The sequence below is a fragment of the Schistocerca piceifrons genome, chromosome 2 (genome assembly GCF_021461385.2).
Source record: "Schistocerca piceifrons isolate TAMUIC-IGC-003096 chromosome 2, iqSchPice1.1, whole genome shotgun sequence".
In the NCBI taxonomy this organism is placed as follows: domain Eukaryota; kingdom Metazoa; phylum Arthropoda; class Insecta; order Orthoptera; family Acrididae; genus Schistocerca; species Schistocerca piceifrons.
Window position 1 is genome coordinate 1,694,477 of NC_060139.1, and position 16,689 is coordinate 1,711,165.

Sequence of the window (16,689 nt, forward strand, 5' to 3'; positions counted from 1 at the left end):
CGTATCCGTTTCAAGGAACATATGAACGTGACCGGCTCGAAATCCGCAATTTCCAAACATTTGAGCGAGACTGGACATACAATTACGGATCTGGCAACCAACTTAAAGATGTTATGTAACGGAAGCGAGGGTAATATGCTCGACATTCTCGAAGATATCCATATCATGCAGTCCCTAAGGCTACACCCAAACCAAAGGTTGAATGGTCAGCTGGATGCGAGACACAGAACAGCTCTCTCGAATTTGGATTGCTTGTGTCATCCTTTACGTGTAGCCTCTTCACGATAACAGCTGCAGTATCGACACTTCGACTCACTTAGTTTTACTGTACATTATTGTGTAGCATCTTCCCCTTGTCAGTTTCAGTTATTTTCGTAATTTATCTTGCAGTTGTAAGCATTAATCTAACTTAAATCATTTGTTCTTCGGACTGAAAGCCATTTCAAGTAACTTATATTTTAATCAATTTTAATTTTTTTTTCATTATTGAATTTCAATCCCCCCCTCTGCAGCCTGCAGAGGAGTTAAAACCACAATGAGGAGATATAACAATAAAAACATGCGATAAAACGGTGACTGATTAAAACTGGAACATGGCGAAATGTTGCGAAGTGTAAAAAAAAAAACAAAGGGTCGGTGATGCTGATTAAAACACATAGTAAATAGACAGGCACAAATAAAAAATATGGAGGCAGTCTGGTTTCTGTTTGCAAGAGTTAGAGTTAAAAAAACTCACCCAGCGACACTATGGTGTCTGTTCACAACACTTAAAAAGGGGACGCACAACACTGAACACTCACGGAAACACTGCACTAGAGAGAACGAAGGCATATCGTGAGGGGGGGGGGGAGGAGAACCCAGACAGATGAGGGGGAAAAAGGGGGGAGAAGAGGAAAGGCAAAAAAGGGGGAGCCGATTGAGGGAGAGGACTCGGAAAAGGGGGAGGGGCAGGGTGGTCAGACGAAGGAGTCGGGAAGACAGTAGAGCGGAAAGAAAAAGGACTCGGGGAGATAGAATGGAGTCAAAGAGAGGGTAGGTGGGGGAAAAAACAGAATGGAAGGGGGTTGAGGGGGCCGGGGAAAAGGACAGCGGGAGGGAGGGGAAGGTGAGGATCAGAGTTGATAGGAGGGATAAATGGAGAGAGAGAGGGCATCAACCTGGAGGGGGTGTTGATGGAAGTGACCTTGGGAAAGGAGAGGAAGGATGTAGGGGCGGAGGGTAGGAGGGACACAACGGTGAAGGCGCGGCAGCGGGTGGGAGTTGGAGAGGAGAGGAGCAACCAGGGGGCGAGGGGGATCAAGTTGGCTGGAGGTGTAGAGGACGTGGATATGTTCGAGGAAAAGGAGCAGATGGGGGAAAGGAATCAGCTCATAGAGGATCCGCACGGGGGACAGGAGGCGTATACAGAAGGCGAGGCGGAGTGCATGGTGCTCGAGGATCTGGAGGGACTTACAGAATTTGGGAGAGGAGGGCCATATCCAGGCGGGACTGTCATAACAGAGGACAATTTTAAGTTTTTATTAGTGGGATTTGTACAAAACCTAAAATATTAAGCATATTACCCAGAATTTTCCCACTGTGTTAAAAATGCTAGCAATGTTACCAATCATAAGCAACACTCATTGTTATTGTACAGTTTACCTTCAATTGTCAATTCCATTTGTAAGATGACTCGAAACCTTCGAAAAATAAGGTACCCTGGTTCCGTACTCCCCTAAATGTCCTCTACCACCATCTACTAGCACTCGCGCTGCTTTTACTTTCCACTGTGATGTACTAGTGGCTCTCTCTGCACAAGATGTCATCACTTCCTCATCGCAGCCGAGATAGCCGTTTTTTTAAGTACTGCCAGTAACTCAACACCGGTAAATTACTGCAGTACTGTATTTATGGGAGCTGATACCACAATTTCGTGTTTTTCCGCCAATCTATCCTGTTATTCAGGTCCAAAGGCGTATGTCCCTGAGTTATGACCGGTAATTATTTAAGATTATTGATGGATTTTTCAACATACAAAGTAGTGTGTAGAGGAACGGAAGGTTCCAAATGATTGGAAAAGAGCACAGGTAGTCTCAGTCTTCAAGAAGGGTCGTCGAGCATATGCGCAAAACTATAGACCTATATCTCTGACGTCGATCTGTTGTAGAATTTTAGAACATGAATTTTGCTCGCGTATCATGTCATTTCTGGAAACCCAGAATCTACTCTGTAGGAATCAACATGGATTCCGGAAACAGCGATCGTGTGAGACCCAACTCGCTTTATTTGTTCATGAGACCCAGAAAATATTAGATACAGGCTCCCAGGTAGATGCCATTTTCCTTGACATCCGGAAGGCGTTCGATACAGTTCCGCACTGTCGCCTGATTAACAAAGTAAGAGCCTACGGAATATCGTACAGCTGTGTGGCTGGATTGAAGAGTTCTTAGAAAACAGAACACAGCATGTTGTTATCAATGGAGAGACGTCTACAGACGTTAAAGTAACTTCTGGCGTGCCACGGGGGAGTCTTATGGGACCATTGCTTTTCACAATATACATAAATGACCTAGTAGATAGTGTCGGGAGTTCCATGCGGCTTTTCGCGGATGATGCTGCAGTATACAGAGAAGTTGCAGCATTAGAAAATTGTAGCGAAATGCAGGAAGATCTGCAGCGGATAGGCACTTGGTGCAGGGAGTGGCAATTGACCCTTAACATAGACAAATGTAATGCATTGCGAGTACATAGAAAGAAGGATCAATTATTGTATGATTATGTGATAGCGGAACAATCACTGGTAGGAGTTACTTCTGTAAATTATCTGGGAGTGTGCGTGCGGAACGATTTGAAGTGGAATGATCATACAAAATTAATTGTTGGTAAGGCGGGTACCAGGTTGAGATTCATTCGGAGAGTCCTTAGAAAATGCAGTCCATCAACAAAGGAGGTGGCTTACAAAACATTCGTTCGACCTATACTTGAGTATTGCTCATCAGTGTGGGATCCGTACCAGGTCGGGTTGACGGAGGAGATAGATAAGATCGAAAGAAGAGCGGCGCGTTTCGTCACAGGGTTATTTGGTAAGCGTGATGGCGTTACGGAGATGTTTAGCAAACTCAAGTGGCAGACTCTGCAAGAGAGGCGCTCTGCATCGCGGTGTAGCTTGCTGTCCAGGTTTCGAGAGGGTGCGTTTCTTATACCTCCAGAGGAGATCACGAATGTAAAATTAGAGAGATTCAAGCGCGCACGGAGGCTTTCCGGCAATCGTTCTTCCCGCGAACCATACGCGACTGGAACAGGAAAGGAAGGTAATGACAGTGGCACGTAAAGTGCCCTCCGCCACACGCCGTTGGATGGCTTGCGGAGTATAAATGTGGATGTAGATATAGATCTGATGTTGCCAGGATATGTGCCTTATAGAATGTTGGGAGATCGCATTGGCTCAATAGTTTAATGTAAATCAGCCACGTAGGTACTTTCAATCTTCTTCATAGTAGCCGCGCGGAATTAGCCGAGCAGTCTCAGGCGCTGCAGTCATGGACTGTGCGACTGGTCCCGGCGGAGGTTCGAGTCCTCCCTCGGGCATGGGTGTGTGTGTTTGTCCTTAGGATAATTTAGGTTAAGTAGTGTGTAAGCTTAGGGACTGATGACCTTAGCAGTTAGGTCCCATAAGATTTCACACACATTTGAACATTTCAACATTCTTCATGGTAGGCACTACTAGCAGTTTTTGCACTCAGCGGCCTCTAATTCAATGTATACTGTTGTAGTTTAACGTGAAAATACTATTCATTATCGTCAAACTGGCTGCACCTCGATCCGACAATAAGTGAGGATTAGCAGCTACAAGTGGACTCTACAATTTTATAGAAGGTTTTGCCACATTTTTTGAAAAAGATCTTTTAACTTCATCTTGACAGCTCTCCGTAACGGCTTCAGTAGATTTCGGTAGTACGCTCCTGTGGCTATTTACCTTTAACGAGCATAATGTTTCAGCATCACACCACAGCTGTTCCATAAACAAAATCAGCTCACCACCTACGTCTACATCTCCTTAGATGCTCGGCAGCCCACGGTATGGCGCGCGGCTGAGGGTACCTCGTACCACCACTAATCATTTCCTGTCCCGTTCCACTTGCACGTAGAACGAGGGAACAACGACTGTCTATATGCCTTGGTATGAGCCCTAATTTCTCGTGTTTTATCTTCGTGGTCCTTAGGCGCAATGTACGTTGGAGACAGTAGAATCGTCCTGCAGTCAGATTCAGATAGTGTTCTTCGAAAAGAACATCGCCTTCCCTCTGTTTGAGTTCTCAAATCATGTCCGTATAGCACATGATGTTGTTCGAACCTACCACTAACAGCTCCAGCAGCCCGCCTCTGAACTGCCTCGGTGTCTTTCTTCAACACAATCTGGTACAGGCCCCACACCGTCAAGCAGTACTCAAGAACATGTCGCTCTAGCATCCTATACGCGGTCTGCTTTACAGATGAATGACACTTTCCTAGAATTATCCAAATTAACCAAAGTCGACCATTGGCCTTCCCTACCACGATTCTCATACTCTCATTCCATTTCACATCAGTTTGCAACGTTACATCCAGATATTTAGACGACGTGACTCTGCCAAGCAAGACACAACTAATTCTGTATCCGAACATTACAGGTTTATTTTCCCTAGTCATCCGTATTCACTCACATTTTTCTAGATTTAGAGATAGCTGGCATTCATCACACCAAAAAGAAATTTTGTCTGTGTCACCTTGTATCCTCCTACAGCCACTCGGCTCGGGCACCTTACCACTGCATCATCAGCAGACTAGCGCAGACTGGTGCCCGCTCTCCGCCAGACCATTTATATATGTAAATAGAAGATGGACCGATAATAATCGGTCTGACACCACTGGATAGCAGTACGCCATTCTCGTTACTCTGCTTTTCCAACCAAAGTATTATCTGATCAATCAGTTACAACGAATTCCTTGTGAAGAGGATGCTTTGTCCATTCACACATGTAGAATGCAGTATGACTACGCTGGTATATAGCGGGTTTATACGGAAAAAGCAGAGCACAGATGTCAAACACATGCTTCATTTGAAACTTCTTGGCGGATTACAACTGTGTGCCGGACCGAGCCTCGAACTCGGGACCTTTACCTTCTTCTAGGAATGCTAGTTCTCCAAGGTTCGCAGGAGTACTTCTGTGAAATTTGGAAGGTAAGAGACGAGATACTGGCGGAATTAAAGCTGTGAGGACGGTCGTGAGTCGTGCTTGGGTAGCTCAATTGGTTAGAGCACTTGCCCACGAAAGGCATGTCAATATACAGAGTTTACAATACATGATCTAAGCACAGAATTGTGATATTCTGTGAGTATGTGTATGCACTCAGTTATCTGTAGAAATAAATGAAGCATGTTTCTAGAAAGAAATTTTCACTCTGCACTGGAGTATGTGCTGACATGAAACTTCCTGGGAGATTAAAACTGTGTGCCGGACCGAGACTCGAGACGTGCAGGATGCCTCGCAGACATATGCGCGAACTATACCGTCATATCAATGAGTTTTAAAGAAGGCGCGTTATTGGCACAAGAGAATGTGATGCATCCATCCAGGAAACTGCTGCTCATGTGGACGAAGTGTTTCGGCAATGTAACGGGTATGTGCAGAATGGTTCATGGAAGGCCGTAGAACAGGACGAGATGGATCAGGTCGCTCCAACCTAGACCTCCGCCCGAGGAGATCGACGCCTCATCCGAATGGCGAGACAGATCTGCGACCTCCTCGGCTATGACGCAGCTGTGGAACAGTGTGACACGTCGTACACTTTCAGGGGTGACAGGCAGTCGCCCTTGGTGCACCTTGCGCCTACTAGGCTAGAGGACATGCTGAACAGAGGTGACTGACATGCTAATCGTTTCTGCAGAACGTACTACTGTAAATGTCCTGTAAATATGAACATCGCATCTCTAGTCGTTTAATCTGCATGACACTATATCTATACATACATGCAAGAACACTGATGTTGCATGATGTTGGCTGTTGGGTGGAGCCTGACGTTCGATGATGATGATGATGATGATGATGACGATGATGATGTTACTCACCGCCTGTACATTGATGACTGAAGTCATTGCTTACTAGCAATATATACATTGATTTTGCAGTGCAGTGTTAATAAATTCATGAAAAAATTGCGTGATCGATGTATTCCAGCTGTTTGTTATGGGAGGAACATAATATCAGAATCTTTGCTAGAATAGAATATTGTGTGTTGAATGGACATGCTTGTATGAGTTTAGGGCGCGGAATCTACGACCAAACCAACTGCACTACACTGACCACATCACTTAAACCACGTTTTAGGTGGATGATGGTCTAACAGAAAGGGTATTAAAGTACGACTATAATTTTCAAGATTCTTTATTTGTTGAGTGAGTTCTACCAGCTTTGAATCTCTGTGTTCTTTCATTACCACATCTGAACGTTTACTTATTGTTATTTGATGAAATGTTTTCGTCTGACGTCACCAGTATTTGTCTGTCATGTGGAACCTTCTATATTTCTTCACACTCCTGAATGGTGCAATTTTCATGGGTCTTCTGCAAATAGCACTGAACGTGAACCAATAATTCCTGCTGTGCGAATAATAGCATGTTATGTATATTAGACTGGTTGCTGCTTAAACAGCACATCTCAGTCAATAATAAGTCGAACAGTGGACTGAGCACACTGTAGGGTTGAAATATGTGGAAATAACGAGCAGGTTTCGAGAAACATCCTTTGTCTCAACATCTCTTGAAGAGTATTTTCAAGTAGAGTAACTATAAAGAAGGTAAAACGATCCATCAAAAATACCATGCAGGCTGCACCACGTACGAGATTCGTGAGTGTGAAAACCTATAGGGTTAATCATGCACCCGAGTGATGCGGTATGGATGTCTCCAGAAGCTAGCGGGATGGTGATCGCGGGCACAGCTGTCCTGAGGGAGGTTGAGGGGATGCAGTCATTACTGTGACGTCACACGCTTCCCCAACAGACCGCCAATGTGACCCAGTGACTGGAGAGGTCCACCAGTAGCCTAGCAGTCCCACTCAGAGCCGCACCAGGGTCTGAGGCAGTTGTAACAGCGGATTCCCGACATGACGACACGGTGGTGGCAGTGGTGTCCAAGCGAATCACTTATTCCCTCCGAATTGGCGGTAAGGGAGGTGACTGGTTGCTGCCCTGTAGACAGCACTCAGTGAAATTTGCATGCAGTGAAATCTGCACCCAGCGAAGGTCCAATAATTTCCCCCTCCCCCCTTCCACCAGCGCAACTCCGTGACTTGCCCCGCAGGCAGAAGAGCTGAGGGGCTGCCCCGACCCACCCATAGGGTCTACCAAGCAGTTACCGGTGTCCACACACAGCCGGATGGCCTGGTCAGTGGATCGGGCTGTCAGTGGGCGCCTTAAGTGGTGCGTTGATGAAGAGGACTTGAATTGCTCGAACAAGAACTGTAATGCCTAAATTTTTACAATTGGAAGTGATTACAGCTCTTTATTTTCTGTCGGACCCAGTAATAATTTATTTCATACTTACGGCCAGATCCACAGAAAATACGATGGAAAAGTGTAAGACTGAATTACAAACACAGATTTTAAAAGTCGTTGCTCTTCTATACTACAAAACATACTTGAAAATAAAACATATTTTATAGCAACTGGTACATGTAATATGCATAAGACGTCATTTTAAGGAGACATTGTATGTCCTATGCCGCCATTGTCAAAATATCGAATTTTGTGACCCATTATCTTGGAAACTTCTTGAGACACCAACTTACAGTTTTCCGCAATTATTGAATGCACCTTTCTAGATACACTGAACTAGAATTATTACTAAAATTGTATTGTGGGCCATGTTATCTTTTTTTCAAACACTCGATTTTTGACAGAATTTTGTAAATACATGAACATAAAAACAAAACAACTCAGGATATTTTAATTATTCTAGTTCCATAGTTGTCATCTCACACTTGGCATGCTGTGAAAATTTCGTGTCTCTACCAGCAAGATTAAGGAAAGGCAAACATACGTTTCTAGCATTTGTAGACTTAGAGAAAGCTTTTGACAATGTTGATTGGAATACTCTCTTTCAAATTCTAAAGGTGGCAGGGTTAAAATACAGAGAGCGAAAGGCTATTTACAATTTGTACAGAAAGAAGATGGCAGTTATAAGAGTCGAGGGACATGAAAGGGATCCTGCCTCGGGCATGGATGTTTGTGATGTCCTTAGGTTAGTTAGGTTTAACTAGTTCTGAGTTCTAGGGGACTAATGACCACAGAAGTTGAGTCCCATAGTGCTCAGAGCCATTTGAACCATTTTTGAACATGAAAGGGAAGCAGTGGTTGTAGCCTCTCCCCGATGTTATTCAATCTGTATATTGAGCAAGCAGTAAAGGAAACAAAAGAAAAATTCGCAGTAGGTATTAAAATCCATGGAGAAGAAATAAAAACTTTGAGGTTCGCCGATGACATTGTAATTCTGTCAGAGACAGCAAAGGACTTGGAAGAGCAGTTGAACGGAATGGATGGTGTCTTGAAGGGAGGATATAAGATGAACATCAACAAAAGCAAAACGAGCATAATGGAATGTAGTCGAATTAAGTCGGGTGATGCTGAGCAAATTAGATTAGGAAATGAGACACTTGAAGTAGTAAAGGAGTTCTGCTATTTCGGGATCAAAATAACTGATGATGGTCGAAGTAGAGAGGATATAAAATGTAGACTGGCAATGGCAAGGAAAGCGTTTCTGAAGAAGAAAAATTTGTTAACATCGAGTATAGATTTAAGTGTCAGGAAGTCGTTTCTGAAAGTATTTGTATGGAGTGTAGCCATGTATGGAAGTGAAACGTGGACGATAAAAGAATAAAAGCTTTCGAAATGTGGTGCTACAGAAGAATGCTGAAGATTACATGGGTAGATCACATAACTAATGAGGAGGTATTGAATAGGATTGGGGAGAAGAGGAGTTTGTGGCACAACTTTACAAGAAGAAGGGATCGGTTGGTAGGACATGTACTGAGGAATCAAGGGATCACAAATTTAGCATTGCAGGGCAGTGTGGAGGGTAAAAATCCTAGAGTGCGACCAAGAGATGAATACACTGAGCAGATTGAGAAGGATGTAGGTTGCAGTGAGTAGTGGGAGATGAAGAAGCTTGCACAGGATAGGGTACCATGGAGAGCTGCATCAAGCCAGTCTCAGGACTGAAGACCACAACAACAACATCCACTAGTACTTTTTTAGAAAACGGACCATTTATTGCAAAAAATGTAGCTGAGAGATATTGAGGTTTAAAATTGTTTTTCTTACAAATTCTTATACAGGCTTACATTTCTGCATCTTTTATGCACTAGAATTGCCCCGACCCATAGTTTGTGTTTTCTTCAGTGTCACAACATACCAGTGCTTGCCTCCTCCTTTCCTTTCTTGTTTCTTTTGTTATTTGCTGGGCAGCTAACTCTGCTTCACCTGCACGAAGCTCATCCAGTCCCCGCAGTCCTTTAGCTGTGTTCTGTCCAAATCTTACCCCTAACTAAGTCTTTCATAGTACCCACCATTAAAGTTATTACAGCATCAGACACTGCTAACGTTACAGTCATAAGGCCAACAAATACATTTTTAGGCACACGGCACCATACAACGTTATTGAATGACTCATTCATATTCTGGGTCTTCCCATGTAAACACTTCTTTAATAGCGCAGGATTTGCCAAATCTCTGTAAATAGGTTTGATTGCGTACATTACTGCCAAAGGAAGAGAATGTCACCCATTTCTAAAGTTACTTTCCTTTTCGATGCACTATGGGGCGTGGTTTTCTTCACTGCTAGTACACGTGTTTTCTAGTACTTTAGAAGAAAATGCGCGTCTCACATAGCTGTTACCCACAAATTTGAGTTTCTTGAATGTACGCTTAGTAATTTTATTTGCGTCTAAAAAGCAATAGAAATTACCTTACTACAAAAATAGCCGATAATCACACAACTTTCAACGAAAATTAGTATCAGAAACAAAGGACTGATTTGTTTATTCGTAATGCCAACTTCTGAGACGTAGCAGTAGGCACAAAACAAAGCAATTCACAGCCTTCTAGGCTGTGTAGTTCCCAAGAAATGACGACTCTCCTCTGGCAGTATGTGTGTAGCTGCGAAATTTGACAGTCACATGCCAGCATTCAAAATATTGTTTGAAAGTCTCAAAATTGTCAGATTTTAATGTATTATACACCAAAGTGTTAAGGAAAATGCAAAGTACATTATGGAGAAACAGAGAATGTCAAATTTCAACGATTTTCACATATTATGTCCCATTAACGAAAAGGCCATTGTGCAATAGTCTTGTAGATGTAGATATGCATCATAAAAGAAGGAAAAGTTCGATATAAACGTTAAAACAAGTATAACTAGTTTCACTTGCGTATGTAAGAGGGAATATTGTACAGTTTTGTATAGGCGAATGGTGGCGCTCTTGCTGTTCTTCTGGCAGTGGAATATTTTGTTGACGTCGGTCATCTGCATGGCGGCTGGCACAGGGGCCGGGCAGCAGGCATCTGCGGCCGAGCGAGGCCGCGGCGTGCAGGTAGGCCGTGTGACGTAGCCAGCAGGTAGGTTCCATGCAGACAATGCAAATTCCACAGATTCCTGGTTTGGTGCAAAATTCACTGCGAGCAGTTTCGATGTGTTCGGCTGGCCAGCCCACTGCGGTCATCTGTGACGTCACACAGCCGCATTAGTGTGCCCTGGTCTCGCTGTCGGATCGCCATCTTTGATTTTTTGAATTTCCAGTCAATTTATGCCTATGGGCACAACCCTATTCCCACAGGAGTGGAGGAGAGCCCCACCAAAATTTGAATTAAGGCCAAAATTTGCATTACCGCCAAAATTTCAAACTAGCATTTGTCAAACAAGGAGAGGGTGGGGAGATCTCATGACTCATTGATGAAGTCATTGACGACGTCATCGATGGGCTAAGCACTCCAGAACGCCCTCTGTCTGAAAAAACTGAACTTGCAGACACTTGGAGATAGGCGTAAACTAGCATTTGAAAGCCCACGTGCAAAGTTTCGAGAACCATTATCGTGGAACGTAGGGATGTATTGCAGCCTCTCGCATATTGCTTCCTTAAGAACGTAGCATGCACTGTGGTTGCAGAGTATAGATTGAGGAGATACATGAAACAATGTTGGATTAAATTAAAACTAATTCATATGTGAAAGCTATATTTCTGAAGATTAGAAACAAATAATGTTGACTATATACGAGGAAAATGTACGTAGTGTTTGAAGGAAAATGAAACAGAAGTAAAAAACAGGAGGACGATCAGTTTATATGAGAGCGTCTGTTAAAATGTATCGATACAGTCTAAACGATGGTACGGCAGAGAATTGTTTATTATGCACCATTGTTCAAAAATTAACTGATCTTCGATATCTTCCAAGTAGCATGAATCGATTAATGTGTGCATTACAAGTTGTCTCGGCATCATTATTAAGTGTTGTGAAAAGCTGTGGATACAAGATATACCAGGAAACTGGCCTTTGGTCGTGGCTGGTAAGTACCACGTCTATATCTACACAGAAAGCTTCAATGTGTAGTATGACGCTATTGTGTGACAATAGGGGATGCGCAAAGGCTCTTCTATAGCGTGTCATCAGTCCTTGCAGCAGCGACTCAAGTTGCTGGACAAGGTCTCTCTTCGTGTCAGCAATGCTCCATAAAACCCCGTTAGAGCGGCAGTCGTTCAGATTTCAGTCTCTAATACCACATGTGTACAATCGGATTTGAGTCCACATATGAGACGGCTCATGTGGGTGAGTGCCATTTCGATCTCCCACCGTGTTGCTATAGTGAACGACTGTATGTCCCTGTAAGGTATGCCTACGCCACCAGAGTGCCGACCAGTGGGATCAGAGGAAGCAATGGAGGCTGGGCCCCCCCACTTTCCTGTGCAGGAATGGTCCTAGTACGGTGGTTCCCAACCCCTGTTTCAATTAGACGTTAGCTAGTACCCCCGCCCTTCCTCCTCCCATTGCCGTCTGTTGCACCCTCTTCCCCACAATTATCACCAACAATTTGTTTGTTAGAATGAATGATGAAGGAATTCGTGGTACTTTGCAAGTGCTACCCACAATTCCTTCTTAGATAAGGAAGCTAACTATCCACAGGGAGGGTAGACACTTCTTACAAAACATACTTCCCCTGCATTGACCCTCTCCGTTGTGGCACTTGCTTAACAAGCACTCTACACTTACAGTCCGTAAATCACTTGACCGTTGCAGTCCATACTTCTGTAGTGGCGAAATTTGAAGACTTCAGGCTGATAATGCTTTGTGTCTGACCACAGCCACAAATATCAATAGTAATAATAATAAGAAAAATAATTATTGCTGTCTGCAACACTATAGTAGGCCTTACTTAGTTACTGCTGTGTTGCCATGTCAATTAATTCATTTATCTGTTTCGAAGTGAGTAATGAAGCAGTTTCTGGACAGTTACAAGTACTATTTACAACTTGGAGAAGACAATATCTGTTACGTATAAGCCGGCCGCGGTGGCCGAGCGGTTCTAGGCGCTTCAGTTTGGAATCGCGCGACTGCTATAGGTTCGAATCCTGCCTCGGGCATGGATGTGTGTGATGTCCTTAGGTGAGTTAGGTTTAAGTAGTTCTAAGTTCTAGGGGACTGGTAACCTCGGATGTTAAGTCCCATAGTGCTCAGAGCCATTTGAACCATTTTTGTTACGTATATGCCCCACTTTTACCATGAGCAATGTATGGGACAAAGTACAATATGTGTGTTCAGTGGGTGGACGATGTGAGGAACCTGTTACCTCCACTGCATTAATGCTACTAATTGAGAGAAGTAATTATTGATAACTTATATAATTATTAGAGTCTTACAAAATTGTGATCATAATAACGATTTTTTGAAAATAATTTAATTTTGTGAGTGAAACAGGATCAAATAGTTTAGTTTTTACTCATCAGAAAATTTCATTTTAAGACTCAGCGGGTAATTACCGTCAGGTGTCAGAATAAACCTTCATGCACTTTTATCAGTGAGTGCGAAACGATTTGCTTGTGTTATTCCTTCCAAACCGCCAGCACTCGAGAGCAAGTGCGAAAACTTAAATCTAACAGAATGCAGACGGAGGTGCAAAGCGTATGGAGAGGAGGCCAGGTACATGGCAGGCCGCCTGTAATCGCTTGTGGTAACTATGACGTCACCACTAGGAGCACGAGAGGGGGTACAGACTGTCGTAGCGATGATGCCGTGCACTTTGGCGGCATGGGGGGGGGGGGGGGGCAGCAGCTGTGGTGCCGTCTGTCTACAGTCTGATTTAAAGTAGTTGTCACTTGACGTTTGCGCTCCGAAGTTGCGGCGTTGTCACGTCCAGCACTGGCTGGAGGCAGCCGCCTCAGCGCATCGCTACCACCGGCGATAGAAAATCGTTTTAAAGCCTGTATCTTCTACAGAAAGTAAGTAAAACATTTCAAACCCATATAGGATGTATATCTCTACAATGTCTCTCAATCTGTCAAATATCTATTCTTAATTTTAATGAGGACAAGAGTCACGTTAATTTGTTTGAAACCATTTAAATTATCGATTTCGCAAACAGCTTCTAACTTATAACGTCATTACTGAAAAACTATTGGTGTTACAGCAAAATATTTTTTTCCATTCATTACAAAAATAATGCACTCGGCAAAGAATCCTTAAAAGTTTTCGTAGTGCATTACGTTTCCTGTATATAAATTTCTGAAAATAGCGCTTTTGAGCAACCCTATCAGTACTGAACTCGGAACAAGTATGACGTTTAAAAACTCTATCTCCTATAAATATTATGTAAATATTTTGAAATTTACGTACAGTACGGCTCTCAGTGGTATCTATAAGCGTATCAAACATCTTTTCTTAATTTAATTAGGGCCGTTGTTACATTAACTATTGAAGTGTGAGAAATTTTCGCGTCCAGAAAAGTTTTCTTCTTTGGATTGCAAATCTCGAAAACTGTTACACACACTGAATAACATCTTGGTGTATATACAAAATGAAATAGAATTAATATTCAGTCTAACTTACCGTAAGGAGATTACGAGAGCTGGCCAAACAGTATTTCTTAGTCTCACGACGAGAATAAGAATTACTCGAAATAAATTCACAAACACAATATTTAATGGCAGTAAGTACACTACACACTAATCAGACAATGCGAAAACACCGCTTGGTTCCGAGTCAGAGTCAGTGGAACTATCCGTGCCGCTGCTCGTGTTGACAGACGTAATCAAGTCTTCGACACTTTGTTGCGAGATACCTTCATTGTTCCACGTGTCCTGTATCACTCCTTTCACGTGGTGCGCTACCTTCTGCCAGTCTTTCAACTGCCTCTTTCAAAAGGCGTTCCACTTCGGTTAATGTGAATTTCTTATTTTCTGCAGCAATATGCCGTTTAACCTGAGCCCAAATCAGTTCTATTGCGTTCAAATGGCAATGGTAAGGAGGCAATCTAAGCACTTTACGCCCGTATTTTTTGCTACTTCATCCACATTGTAAATCGGGTTCTTTGGCTTGTGTTGCGATACAAGTTCTAATAATTCTGCTCTTAACAAATTACTGTCGAACTGTACCTTATGTTTCTGTAACCAGCTAACTATGTCGTTTTTCCTCGTTGCCTTTGTGGGTGCTTTATCTTGTATTACTGAGTCATAGGGAGCGTTATCCATAACAATGATAGAGCTTTTTGTTAAGTTCTGGAGCACACAGTCTTCAAACCATTTCACAAAAGTATTGTGGTTCATCTCTTTGTGGTAGTCGGAGGTCTTATTTGAACTGGATAGCAGCAGACAATTTGGAATGAAACCTTTTGAATTTCCGGCATGTGCTACAATTATCCTTTTTCCTCTGCCGATCGGAGCTGCCATATTACCGCTGATAGTACCGTCTGTCCAGCCTTTTTTTTAAACTGTGTCCTGCATTCACCCACGTTTCATCAAGCCGAACGATATCATCAAAATTTGACCCCACTAATTCTATAAGACAGCGGCATCGCCAGGCTGCAATATCTTGGCGTTCCATTAGTAACTTTCTGCCAGAAATGGATTTTTTAGCGGAATTTCTAACATTTTCACGGCTCACAGCAAAGACAATTTACTACCCTGAAACAGGTCAGCCGCTGTGAGGGTAGCATGTAGTTTTTTGAGTGTTGGATACTCCTTCCTCGAATAAAATGCGTATATTTGACGACGAATGGCATCTTCCTGAAAAGAGTCAAGTTTTGTGACCATCTTCTCTAGTCGCCTCTTTTTCCCAGGTGTCTCCAATTTAGATGATTCACTGGAGCCTTCTTTCGTGAATTTCTCCTTGCAGATCCTTATTACTGATCGTTCGCTAACTTGCAGAGCAGCTGCAGTTCGCTCCACCACCTTATCCAAAGGAACGAGAGGCCCTCCTGCATCCCTCTCTCTCTCAAAACACTCCCTTAAGGAACACACGTATTCACGCGCCTGACTGCACATAACGACGCCATGTCCACCACTTTTTGGAGGTTTCCGAGGAGTGTGCAGCCTTGGTCTCCCTCTCTTGCGACTGCTTTCATCAGACATCGTAAACACGCGAAGCTACAAGTCACTCAAATCTCTCACCCGCACGTCTACAACGGCTCGCTGAGGACTGGCTGGCAGGCACAATGCCTCAGTCAGCTCAGCAGAGCGACGTGGCAACGCAGTGCCAGACAGCTTAGGGGAGCTGCAAGCATAGCGTGCAAAGCTAATGTACCCTGTTTATTCCCCAATTTCATTGTTGTGTAATAAGAATCAAGTGACTATACTTCCAGCTTACATAGAACGTAGTGAGAATCCCTACACTCAATGCCTCTGGCCACAGGTATGGTTTAAGGTACACTGAGTGGTCACTTAAGTATGTGCCATGTAACTCCTGATAATTCCACGTTGCCCTTCAGTTTACATCACGACAACGATTCTTCGTGGATCTTGCGATGTGTGTATTACCACAACGACGCAAACAATGATGGCTCAAAGCAATATAGCATTCTAGCAGTCTAAACCAAACGAGTCACTTACTACAATAATCACATTGCAGTAACTGGCCAAGAAATTAAATTTCTTATATGAAACTGGGTGCTTATTATTTCATTATATTTTTAATATTCCTTAAAGAGTTAATTGACAAACTAATAATAATGATGCTGGCTGAAGCAGAGAATTGAAATTTGTGCCGACACCAGCACTCGTGCAGAGATGTGCGGCTTACTAGGAAGATGAGCCACGAATTGCGCCACACCGGCGTTCCAGCTGCAGTACCTGCACTCACTACCATACCGTAGCATGTCCCCCCTCCCCCCCTGACCAGCATTCCAGTTCACGCCCCCAGCCCATTGCTGTTCCCTTGTAAACATGCATCAGTATTGCCAGCTGGTACTAATTTTAATTCATTGCTTCAGCCTACAACATTATCGTAGATACAGGTGGGACTCAGCATGTCTCAGGAACATCAACTGTGTATGTTTAAATTATTAACAGATATGTACGAAGTTTCCTTGTGTAGAATTACATCCTTAGAAATATACATATTTATACGCAAATATTAAGTCTGGATCTTTAATCCCCACTGCTACGAAAATTGTGCAACGAATATACATGT